We start from the raw sequence: 11,180 nt of genomic DNA, 5'->3' as shown, positions 1-11,180 counted from the left end.
CTCTTAAAGGCACCCACACCAATTTGAACAATGGGTTCTCTAAAGATTGACTCGTTTTTTAATCCAACCCACAGTGGCCATTGATGGAATTGTAGTTTTTTGGCACTTCAAGTGATGCATCGCCTTTGTTGTATGAAGATAGTGTGTTTACTTTTGGATGTGTGACATGTTGTAATAAATAATATTTGTCTAGTTAATTACTCAACACTGCCTTTTTGCCATCATTGTCAGTCTTTGAATATGCTTATTGTCGCCAATGCTGCTTTTAAACATCTGCTGCATTGTTCCCTGATGTTTTATGATGTAACTTATGCTGTAAAAGTTTTACAAATCAAATCAAAGTCAATCAATCAAAGTGAACCATGAAAGGTCTTAAGGAGTTTTGTTTTGAAGTAAGCCTTCTACTAAAAGTGAAATTCAGTGGTATTGAGGCGTTCAATGATTTTGTTTTCATTCTTTCTTTCTTTTATTTTTTTTCCGTTCAGTTCTGCAGAAGTGTAGTTGAGGGTTGTGGTGTAGTGGAGTCACACTGCTGATATTTCACATGAAGAAGCAGGTAGGCATTCAGGCTGCAGATGCAGCAAAAAATACTTGTAGGGTGGAGTTTCTGATAAAGGTGGTTTCCTGTATTTGCTTCTTTTAGCGGGGGAGCATGTCTGTGTATGTGTGTGTGTGTGTGTGTGTGTGTGTGTGTGTGTGTTTGAAAAAGAGCAAGAGCACTGTGAAGAAGAGCAGCTCCAGCTAAACGAAAATAACAGGAAAGGATTGTCAAATCAGCAGAGTGCATCCCCCTGATGAACAGTGTGTGTGTGTGTGTGTGTGTGTGTGTGTGTGTGTGTGTGTGTGTGTGTGTGTGTGTGCGTGTTTGTGTCTGCGTGACTATATTTTAATGGTATACATGTGTATTCTGATATGAATGCGTAACCACTCCACTTCGAATGCACTTTGTTTACTTTGTTGCTAATTGTTGCATGGTCAATGACCCTAAAATAATGCCTCTTATGTAAGTGGTGAACTTGTATAGTGCTTTTTCTAGTCTTCTGACTACTCAAAGCACATGTACACTGCAGGTCACACAGACACATTCACACAGTGATGGTAGAGGCTGCTATATAAAGTAACCATCAGAAGTAACTAATCCATTCATACACATTCACACACCACCGACTAAGCAGCAGGAGCAACTTGGGGTTAAGCGTCTTGCCCAAGGACACATCGGACATGTTGCTGCAGGAGCTGGGAATCTAACCCTTGAAAAATAGCTGTCAAATAGAGATTATGTTTTGATGTAGCCTCTGTTGTGTGGTTGCTGAAACATGTTATAAATATATGTGTATGCACTATATATATATATACTTTATTAATCCTTGAGGGGAAATATTCAGGCTTTACCCTCTATCACATGCCACTCACACACATGGGCCAGAAATACACAGATTCACAAACACAACCTGTGGAAATGCACAGTGTAATCTATATTTAAAAAAAGGTGCAGTTTAGCATCCAACAGCTAGTGTGTATATTAAATATTATTATATTATTATATATTAAATCATGTTAAATGTAAAATTGTGTCAAATTAGCCATTAGTTATATTCTGCATAACAAATTTGAACAAAGTAATATAGTAAAAGCACAGAGCAATTTTAAACATGATATGTCAGTTATATCAGGGGTTCTCAAACTTTTTTAGACCATGGACCCCTTTTAGGTGAGACATTTTTCCAAGGACCCCCTCATTATCATAACATTAATGAGCATGTATTAATACCATGTAATAATGTACTTTGCAACGATAGAATTAGGCTACATTTATACTTTCCAAGTAATTTAATTGATAAACTTTGAGAAAACGTTGGCTCCGAGGTGTTTTTTATTTTAATTCTTTTTTGTTTTTTTTATTGTTGAGCACTATGAAGTGACAGACATGTCACGATCATATCAGAATTGATCTAATGGCACAAAACTAAAGTGGGTGGGAGTATTGGATAAAATTGCAGATGGTGCAAGAGGTCCCAGTTTGTAGATATGCTTTTTCAATGATATAGCACACACACTTTACAATTAAAATCAATTTAACAAGTAATGAGTGCAGGTATACATCATACAGAGATCTCTTTTGAGGCTCAGTAGGGGCCATTTGTTATGAAAGACTGGAACATATGGAAAGCTGGACCTGTAGCCCACTGAGGAACCATGTGACCTGCACCCTTGACTGTCAAGAAAGTAATGTTACCAAACTGTTGGTAGAAACCAGCAATCTGGTCATCATGCATCCAGGTCTGGAACTTGGTGGTTGCCTTCAGGCCAAGGTCTTCAACAAACCACTGGTCTCCTAGGAAGTTGCATGCCATGTCAGTGTCTCCATTGTAGACGAGAGACCCCCAAGCTATGGTTCGTGGATCCCTGGGACCCCACTTTGAGAATCACTGAGTTATATGATATGCACATATTGATACATGGTCATCTGGTAAGCCCTCTATATTGCAAAGCAGAATGCTCGGGTATTAACTAAAATACGATTCTTATTCTGTGAAGAATGGAGGAATAAAATGTGCACAACTGAACATAGTCATAAGCAAATGGCATAAGTTTAAAACAAATAAGAGGAAGTATAAATACAGGTGGCAAAGAGCAGTTAACAGACAATCATACACTGACATTCAGCTGAGACATGAGCAGTGATTTTGAACTGAAACTTTGCATATTCTTCTCATAAAATGTACCGCTGTAAGGCTTCTAATTGGCACTTGTCTCGATCCACATCTCATCATCTAACATACTCTACTTCACTCAAATCCATCTAAACAAACAAAGAACTTCACACAGGAATGAAAGCTGTGGTCCACATGTTGCGTAGGCACACTGAGTTGTTAATTCCGTGCACTTGTCCGATGAGTCATTTGAAAAGGATGGCAACAGTTTAGCTTTGGATACGGGGAATAGTCATAAACACAACTTCTTCATCATAGAAAAACTTTGATGTTAATCGAATTTGGATGTTTTCTCTCTCGGACCAAAAATAAAGATCATGTTGCCCCAAAAAAATCTCTGATCAGTGTCACTTTGTTTTCATGTTGTTATCACCTGACAGCGAGTCCCCTGTCACTGCACATCAGCTGTCCTCTGACCTCACATTTGCCTCTGTCCATCTCTCTCTCTCTGTCTCTCTCTCTCTCTCTCTGTGGGGTAAGCGACTTACAGGAGGGGGAGATGATGAGAACAGTGGGCTGCAGCCTTTCCCAGCCACAGCCCAGAAGATTGCTTGCGAGCGAGGAGCCCAGCCCCCTTTGCCTCAGACCCTGGGCCCCCCTTTGGCCCCCAGTGATGTGGGAAAAGCCTGGGAGGGTGTCCCACTGAGCGTGCTCGGGCACTCGTCCCAGGCTCCAAACTTGTCACTAACACGGCCCTCTCAGTCACTGCACAAGGCAGGCCCGACAAAGCTTGTTAAATATAACTTCCCTCCTGTGAGTGTTTTTCTTTTCTTTTTTGCCATGTTGTTTCACCTTGCCTCAGACAAAACAGAAAGTGCCACACAAGTTGCAGTGGGAAGCAGCGAGGTTGAATTGCACCACTGAGTCGTGACTTCTTGTTACCACTTAAAAAAGCTCTGTTTAAACATCTGTTTCACTCTCCTGAAACAGTCACGAGAGGACTATTGATTGACGGAGCCTTGAAAGTTGTTCAGCCCCGTTTTAAGGTTTTTACCATATTTACAACAAAAGCAACTGTTAGAACCATTACTGCAATAAGCGCTGCTTTAGTAATGTGTAATCACTCTCATCCAGCTGCTCGACTTAAATGTGAGAACTACAAAACCTCCATTAAGAGCGAGAGGGATCGCATGGTGGCTTGGTGAGTAATCATTGGCTAGTCCGCGTGTGTTAAACTGATAAAGAGCAGCAGGATCTGTCTAATGTCAAGTCCTGTGACAAAGCCAAACGTGCGCACATGCACACACATGCACTGATGAAACAACTTTACATCACTGCAGAGAGTAAGGGTGCCAAAATAATGATGACAAAGAGAGGTCACCGACCTTCATCTAAGCTAAGAGAACATCATATTTTTACAAGAAGTCCATGCCATGGGAATGGAAACTGTTCCACAACTTAAACATTCTTTTTTTTAAGATTATTTTTTGGGCTTTTTGTGCCTTTAATGGAGAGATAGGACTGTGGATAGAGCTAGAAATCAGGGACAGAGAGTGGGGAATGACATGCGGGAAAGGATCCACAGGTGGGATTTGAACCTGGGCCGCCCACTTGGAGGACCACAGCCTCCATACATGGGGCACGCACTAACCACTGTGCCACCAGCGCTCCCAACAATTTACACCTTCTTTTTCACTGTGTTTTCTTCAAGCAGTGCAAAAACAGCTCCAAAGAACCACATTAATTAAATCCCTTTTTTTTCCAACACCATACAAAAAGAAACATAAATCAAGACTGCTGTATTTTCACATGCACACGCCTCTCAGCTGAGAATGTTATATGTCTCTGTTTCACAGATTCAGCATCCATATGTGATAGAGCCGAGCTTTATGGGAAAATCAGTGACCTAAGGAGCACTTTACAGAGTGTCGAAAGCCACAATCCACACTCCTTTCCCCTGCATTTCCCCCGACATCATCATTTCCAACACTTTATGTCAACATGACATGACTTTTTTTCCCCCCTTTATCATCATTAGATGTGGAGCAATGATCAGTTGGCGCCAGATCAAACCTGTGCCCTATTTATATACTGCCTGAGACAATGACTCTGAGAAGGACAGCCAGGAGAAAACATGTCCTCCTCCAAAGTTACATCTCAGATCTTATGAGATACATGCTGTGTCATGGTTGGGAAGGGGAAGCAGCAAATGTCAGATTGCCAACAGTGAGTGTCTGTGTGTACGTGTGTTATTGTGGGGTGGGGCATAGGGGAATGGTTTGTGGTTCCATGAGCAAAGGCTTCTTGGCACATCATCATATGACTTGATCCTGCCTCACATGGTGAGAGAAAGAGGATGTGTGATCACATAGACGGTTTTATTGTCGAAAAATATCTGTGTTGCAGAGTCACAGTACACACATGATTATGTAGCAAGCACACAGAGTTTACAACCTGTTTATGTAATTATAGGTGAGATGTGGATTATTTAAAAATAAAGCTATGCTGCTGTCCTATGGTTACGATCTAGGGATACATTTACTGGTTGGTAATGTGCAAATTCAGAGGAATGAAGAGAAATCACATAACTGACCTAGATGAACTAGCAATGATTAGATACAGAGGAAGAACATTCCTGTCGGCCGCTTGATACTTTCTTGAATAAAAACTAATGTTGACATTAGGCAAGGCAAGGCAAGTTTATTTATATAGCACATTTCAACAACAAGGTAATTCAAAGTGCTTCACACAAGACATCAAAAAGCATCATGACAGAGGAAAGAAAAGAAACATTCAAATAGAACATTTAAAAATCACTGAAATTATTAAATCTGAAAATATGTTCCAATAAAAATAATTAAAATGAAATTAATTTAAATAAATAAAGTAAAACTATAAAAAGAGTTCAAAGTTACAGTGCAGAGTTAAAATTTAAAATATTATTAAAGCTGTTTAATTAAAGGCAGCTTTAGGTGAAATATGTCCCTTCAGCCTTGTTGCATGGTCAGAAAACAAAACTTAATGTGACTTAGATTTTGTTCAATTTCTTAAATTATAAATCGGGCCAAACATCTTTGAAGTTTTGTTAAAGTTTCATATGCATCCACTGGAAGATGATTAGTATGTTTATTATGGACCGGAAAAATCAATGAATCAGTAACATTATCAGCATGCAAACGTTTCATGTCTCTAGATTTCTCTTAAACTCTTCTGGTGTCCATAAAAATCTTGAAGTAACAAAATCAACTTGTCCTACTTAAAGTAATCATTTTCAAAGTAAATCTGATAGTACAATAACATTCAACAGGGAGAGTGACGTCTTATCGCATTTCCACAGAGCACACATGGTCGAGTGTTTTCAGCAAAATGGAATTTTAGCAGTCTGTCGCGGTTCTCTCCTGACAAGTGCAAACGGCCAGTTAGCTCGCTTTGTACTGTTTGATGAACGAGGAAGCTGGATGGAACAAAATATCAGACAGACTTTTTATACGTTTGCTTCAAAAAAAGAGTAGGCTGCAAGTCCGACGCCATCAATACTAATAATAGTTTTACAAAAAATGCAGTTGCACTCATAGACCTTCAGTGTGCGCCAAAGAGTTCCAAAACGGATTCCTCCACAATGTTGCTTTGACCTGTAAACATGAAAAAAACAAGACAAATAGTCCATTCAAGCCAAGCAACAACCTCCGGTGTTATAAGGCAAGTGCAAAATCCTGCAGTAACAGATTGTTGACGTCACTCAGGCTTCGTCCATTAATATTTAAAGGTTTTATATGTGTTTTTTGACACTTAAATGTAATAGAAATCAAGTATATCCTCTGAAAATAACTCTGTGAGTCATGACTGTCTACAATGGGTGTAACACCCGAGTCCCACTGTCTGTGATGTTTTCAGAGTTTTCAGAGTCCTATCTTCAGTTTGTTTACATCATCGGGACGGCGGCTGACTCCTCCCCTCATGTATAAAAGTTGTTTAATTGAGGGACTAGAGAAAAGAAGAATAACATACTGTACTCACTGCTTAACTGTGTTTCTAGATCACGCTCATTTCAGGTAAATTTACATGCAGTGTGAAGATAAGAGCATAATAAAGATCGCTAGTATTAGCATGCTAACATAACAATGCAGCGCGAGTTGTTTTGGTTTCATGCTGGTGCTCAAGGGCGACATCTGCAGGATCAAAAAATCACATATAAAGCCTTTAATGTCAATGATTTTAGCTGGTCTCTGAAATAATTTGGCACAGTGGTGCTTTGAGGTCAATGCTAACACCAGTTTGCTAAACAAGTGCTATGTATAGCATCAACATATTAGCATTAGGATTATTACATTGTCAACAAAACAAAAACCTCAGTGGACTGACCAACAGCTTTTGCAATTATGATGCTAAAAAATATTCAGATGTAGGATGTAGGAAGAAACATGAAATGTTTTGGTTATCATTCCATCAAAATACTGTATGCCCACGTCTCTAGTGACCGCCCCAGTCTTGGTAGCCTTCTGCCTGAGCGTCAGGGGACTCGGCCTTCTCGCTCCCTTTCTCTGCTCTCCGCTATTGTAAGTCATTGCTCATGTACTTACTGTGTTATTGCAACAGAAATAGTTCATTCATGCTGTTTACATTTGCTTTCACACAGACCCAGGGTGTTTCTGTCCTTTCCCACCAAACTTTAACCTCTGAAGTGCCAAAGGTCCAAATCGCTTACTTTACTCACAGTGTGTTTTTTTTTTTCCGCAGATGTGGCCGTGCTTGAATTCCTCAAGGGGGCAAGATATCTAGTCAGTTTCTTTTCTTCCTCACCAGACAAGAGTTTTATTGGAGGTTTTTTTTTCAAAGCACTCAATAAACAAGGTTTTCTTTTAATTATTGCTCAAGCTATTATTCCCTTGTTCCCAACATTTCATGAAACCATTAAAGTTCTTTTTGTAACAAGAATGATCTCAGCTCATCTGAATGCCTCATTCTCAACAAGGTGAGCCAAATCAGAGCATGCAACATATCATGACGCTCATCATCGGCCAGTTCTCATGACTCACTGCATACACTGGGATAGCAGGTCCTGAGATTTGGCTTCTTCCATTTAACATGTAGAAGTGAACCTAACTGAACATGGCCGCAATGCACAGCCTAAAGCATGGAGCATGTCTGTACTCGAGCAACATATTTGTTATTTAAATTAAGGTTTATGGAACAGACCACATAGTGGATATTGGACTTCTCTATCCAGTCATCCTCCATCATCAACACAGGCATTTTTAAGTAAGTTGAATATATTTTTTTGTAAATCAGACCAAAGAGCTCTGAAGCTCTCGATTTACCAGTCAATCTTCGTTCCAACCCTCAACCATGGTCATAAGCTTTGGGTCATAACCGAAAGAATAAGATCGCAGAATGCAGCCCTCTAGCCTGATCGTCAGGACAACAACAAGAAGTTTATCAGCAAAACCTCCGACTTTAAAGACTTAAAAACAAACAATACCATTTTTAAATGACTTTTTAAGTGAACAAGGTAACCAGTGGAAGGAGGCCTGGATGGGGGTAATATGTTCATGCTTATAAGATGTACAGAAGCATTCTGGACTAACTGTAATCATGCAATGGAGGCCTGGATAAGTCCAACCAAAGTGCATTATAGTAGGGTAGATATAGAAGCATGAATCTTTTATATCAGTGTTGAAGATGTAACTCGAAAGATGTGACATTTAATATGCAAGTCCAATTTGGATGTTATGTTGGGGCATACCCAAAACTCAATGAAGGTCTACATCTGGCCAGGAAATACCCCAGGATCTCCCTAAAAAGAGCTGGAAGGTAAAATGTACAGATGGCTAAATAAAATCTAATGTACAGATTGTTTTGTGTTTAATCTTCAATTCCCAGATGAGCCCATGTTGCAATCAAGGGAAATGCCATTTTTTTTAGTTAGGAAAACCAATTATTTCACTCGAAGCTATGACTTGTTAATACTGAGGGAAGGGAAGCAAAGGTTTAATCACAAATACACTTAATTTGGTTGGCTATAATACCATTCAATGACTGTGAACAGAATGGGTCCATGAGAATGGAGCCATGATGCAACTGTCACCATGATATAGGCTACAGTATGTTCAATATCCCAATATCAAGCAATTATATGTGAATTTGGTACATACAATGGTTTTTATTTTGGGTAAAAATGAAAGTTACATTTGGTAAAAAAAATAAAAAATGTAGCTCATTAGCTGCTAGGGTCTAACTTTACAACAAACGTTCTTCCAGTAAACTTACAAAGTGTGACAAGAAAAGAGCTATGTATCTAATGTGCATTTTTCTTTGTTTTAGGATAAAACCAACAGCCATGAGGAAACTTCAGAATTGTCTTTTTTGATTAGGAAGGTTCCTAACTGAGTGAAATGACGGCATTTGAGTGGCGGCCATGATCCGTTCAAATTTCGAGGAAAGGTGGGTCAATGCTTCCTTTATAACCTCATTTAGCATAGGATACACAGGACCATCCTTTACCAAAGGAGATGAGATATGCCGTCCCACAATTCCTTGCGGCCGCAACATTTAAAGTGCGGCCGCAAGGTTTCACTTTTTTTACTTGTAGCATGGTAGCCTATATTGCTTTTATTTCAATCCCAACCTTGTGGTAATTAGGATTATTTCACCGCTAAGAAGGCACAGGGGAAAGTTTTTTAAGAAGCGCTTTCAGTAGTCCATTTTCAGAACATTGTAGTTTCACCACGGCAGACCCACGTCATTAACCTCCCCCAACGACTAGTGGAAAATGCGGTCGGATTGTCAGAGCAACGCGATCGCCTTTCCCTAAGTCCTTTCCTAAAATCTTTCCTTAACCTCGTGACGTTTTCCCCGGGGTTAAGGTAAAGTGGATAGTGAAAGGAGATAGGAGGGACAATTCAAATCCACCCAAGACCTCAGGTAGGTAGACATATAAACTGACAGCTAGAGAGAAGGTACTCTGAAACTAAATAGACACTGGGGGTAATCAGACACAGGTGAGACTAACGACACAGGTGAAGACAATCGGGGCAATCATAACAGAGGGAAACCACACAAAGGGAGGAAGTAAGACAAGACAAGAAAAACACTGGGTACAAAAAACTACAAAATGAAACAGGAAACACTAAATACACACAGAGAACTCAAGAATGTAACAGTAAAACTACACACAGGACAAAAGAGAAACACATGATAAATAATGACAAAATCAAACAGGAAACACTAAAGGCTAAAGTTAGAAATAAAGCAATAAAAATTACACACAAGTACAAGGGAAACAAGCAGCACACTAAGTAAGAAAGAGACAAAATGAAACAACAAAAATAAAACTTGCCAATGACATAACTAAAAAATCTAAACTAAAACTAGACTAATGGTAGGAACACTAAGACTCAAACTCAAGACTGTCACACTTAGTCCTTATTTGGCAGAGTAATCCAATAGCTGGTCACAGATTGTGAGTGTATTGTAAAGATATGAATGTACTAATAGTTGAAATATGTTTCACCATGAGGGAATGATAATACCTCCATCAGAGGGGCCTTAGTAGAGAAGGAAGGTCTGGGGGTCACAGTTTTTGTGTCTCCACTTCATAGTAGAAATTGTGTACAGTGATTTTAATTTGATTTTCAATAAATATTAAAGCAACAGACGACATGGGGATCCGCAGGAACGGGGGAAAGAAAGAAACACAAACACTATTTTCTACTACAGCAGACTAAAGGTTAGTCTCACCCTTTCCTGGAGTGACACACTGATTTATCAGCCCGCTCTGACCCAGGATTACTCTTGTAGACCAGTCAGCACTACTGCTCTGTAAATCAGGCCTTGCCCAGCAGGAGCAGGACCACAAAACCATTGGTGTCAAAGGTCAAAGGTAAATGGGAAGGAAGCTCAAAATCAAGCAGCCACTGGCAACTTCTGGTGATCTTTATCTACTTTGAAGGCCAACAGGTTCACAATCTGTGTTTCACCCTACTGATTAATATTTATAGCAGAAAGTGGTTTAGAAGGAACCAGGATTATCCATCCATTATCTATGAGGCTTTTCCAGTTTTGGGGTCGCAGGGGGAGCCGATCCCAGCTGTCATTGTACACCCTGGACTGTTTGTCAGTCAATCACAGGGCTGACACATAGAGACAGACAGACAGCCACACTCACATTCACACCAACGGGCAATTTTAGAGTCACCAGTTAACCTCAAGAGCGTTTCTTTTGACTGTGGGAGGAAGCCAGAGAACCTGTTAACTCCACACAGAGAAGGGGATTTGAACGAGAAACCTCCTGGCTGTGAGGCGACAGCGCTAACCACTGCACTCAGCGCAGCCTGGAACCAGAATTAGAAAATTCAAAATGCCATGGAAACTGCAGTTTAATCACATATTGAACCTATCTGGCATATTACTCACTGTCTGTGAGAAATGCCTAAATTTGCTGCGCAGCCTCTACAGTTCATTCTAACTTGCTGAGAACTGTTAGTAATAACTCCCAAATTTCACTCGACCAACCTCCTCACCTCCCAA

This window comes from Labrus mixtus, chromosome 9, assembly GCF_963584025.1.
Source record: "Labrus mixtus chromosome 9, fLabMix1.1, whole genome shotgun sequence".
In the NCBI taxonomy this organism is placed as follows: Eukaryota; Metazoa; Chordata; class Actinopteri; order Labriformes; family Labridae; genus Labrus; species Labrus mixtus.
Note: the sequence above shows the minus strand (reverse complement) of the source record.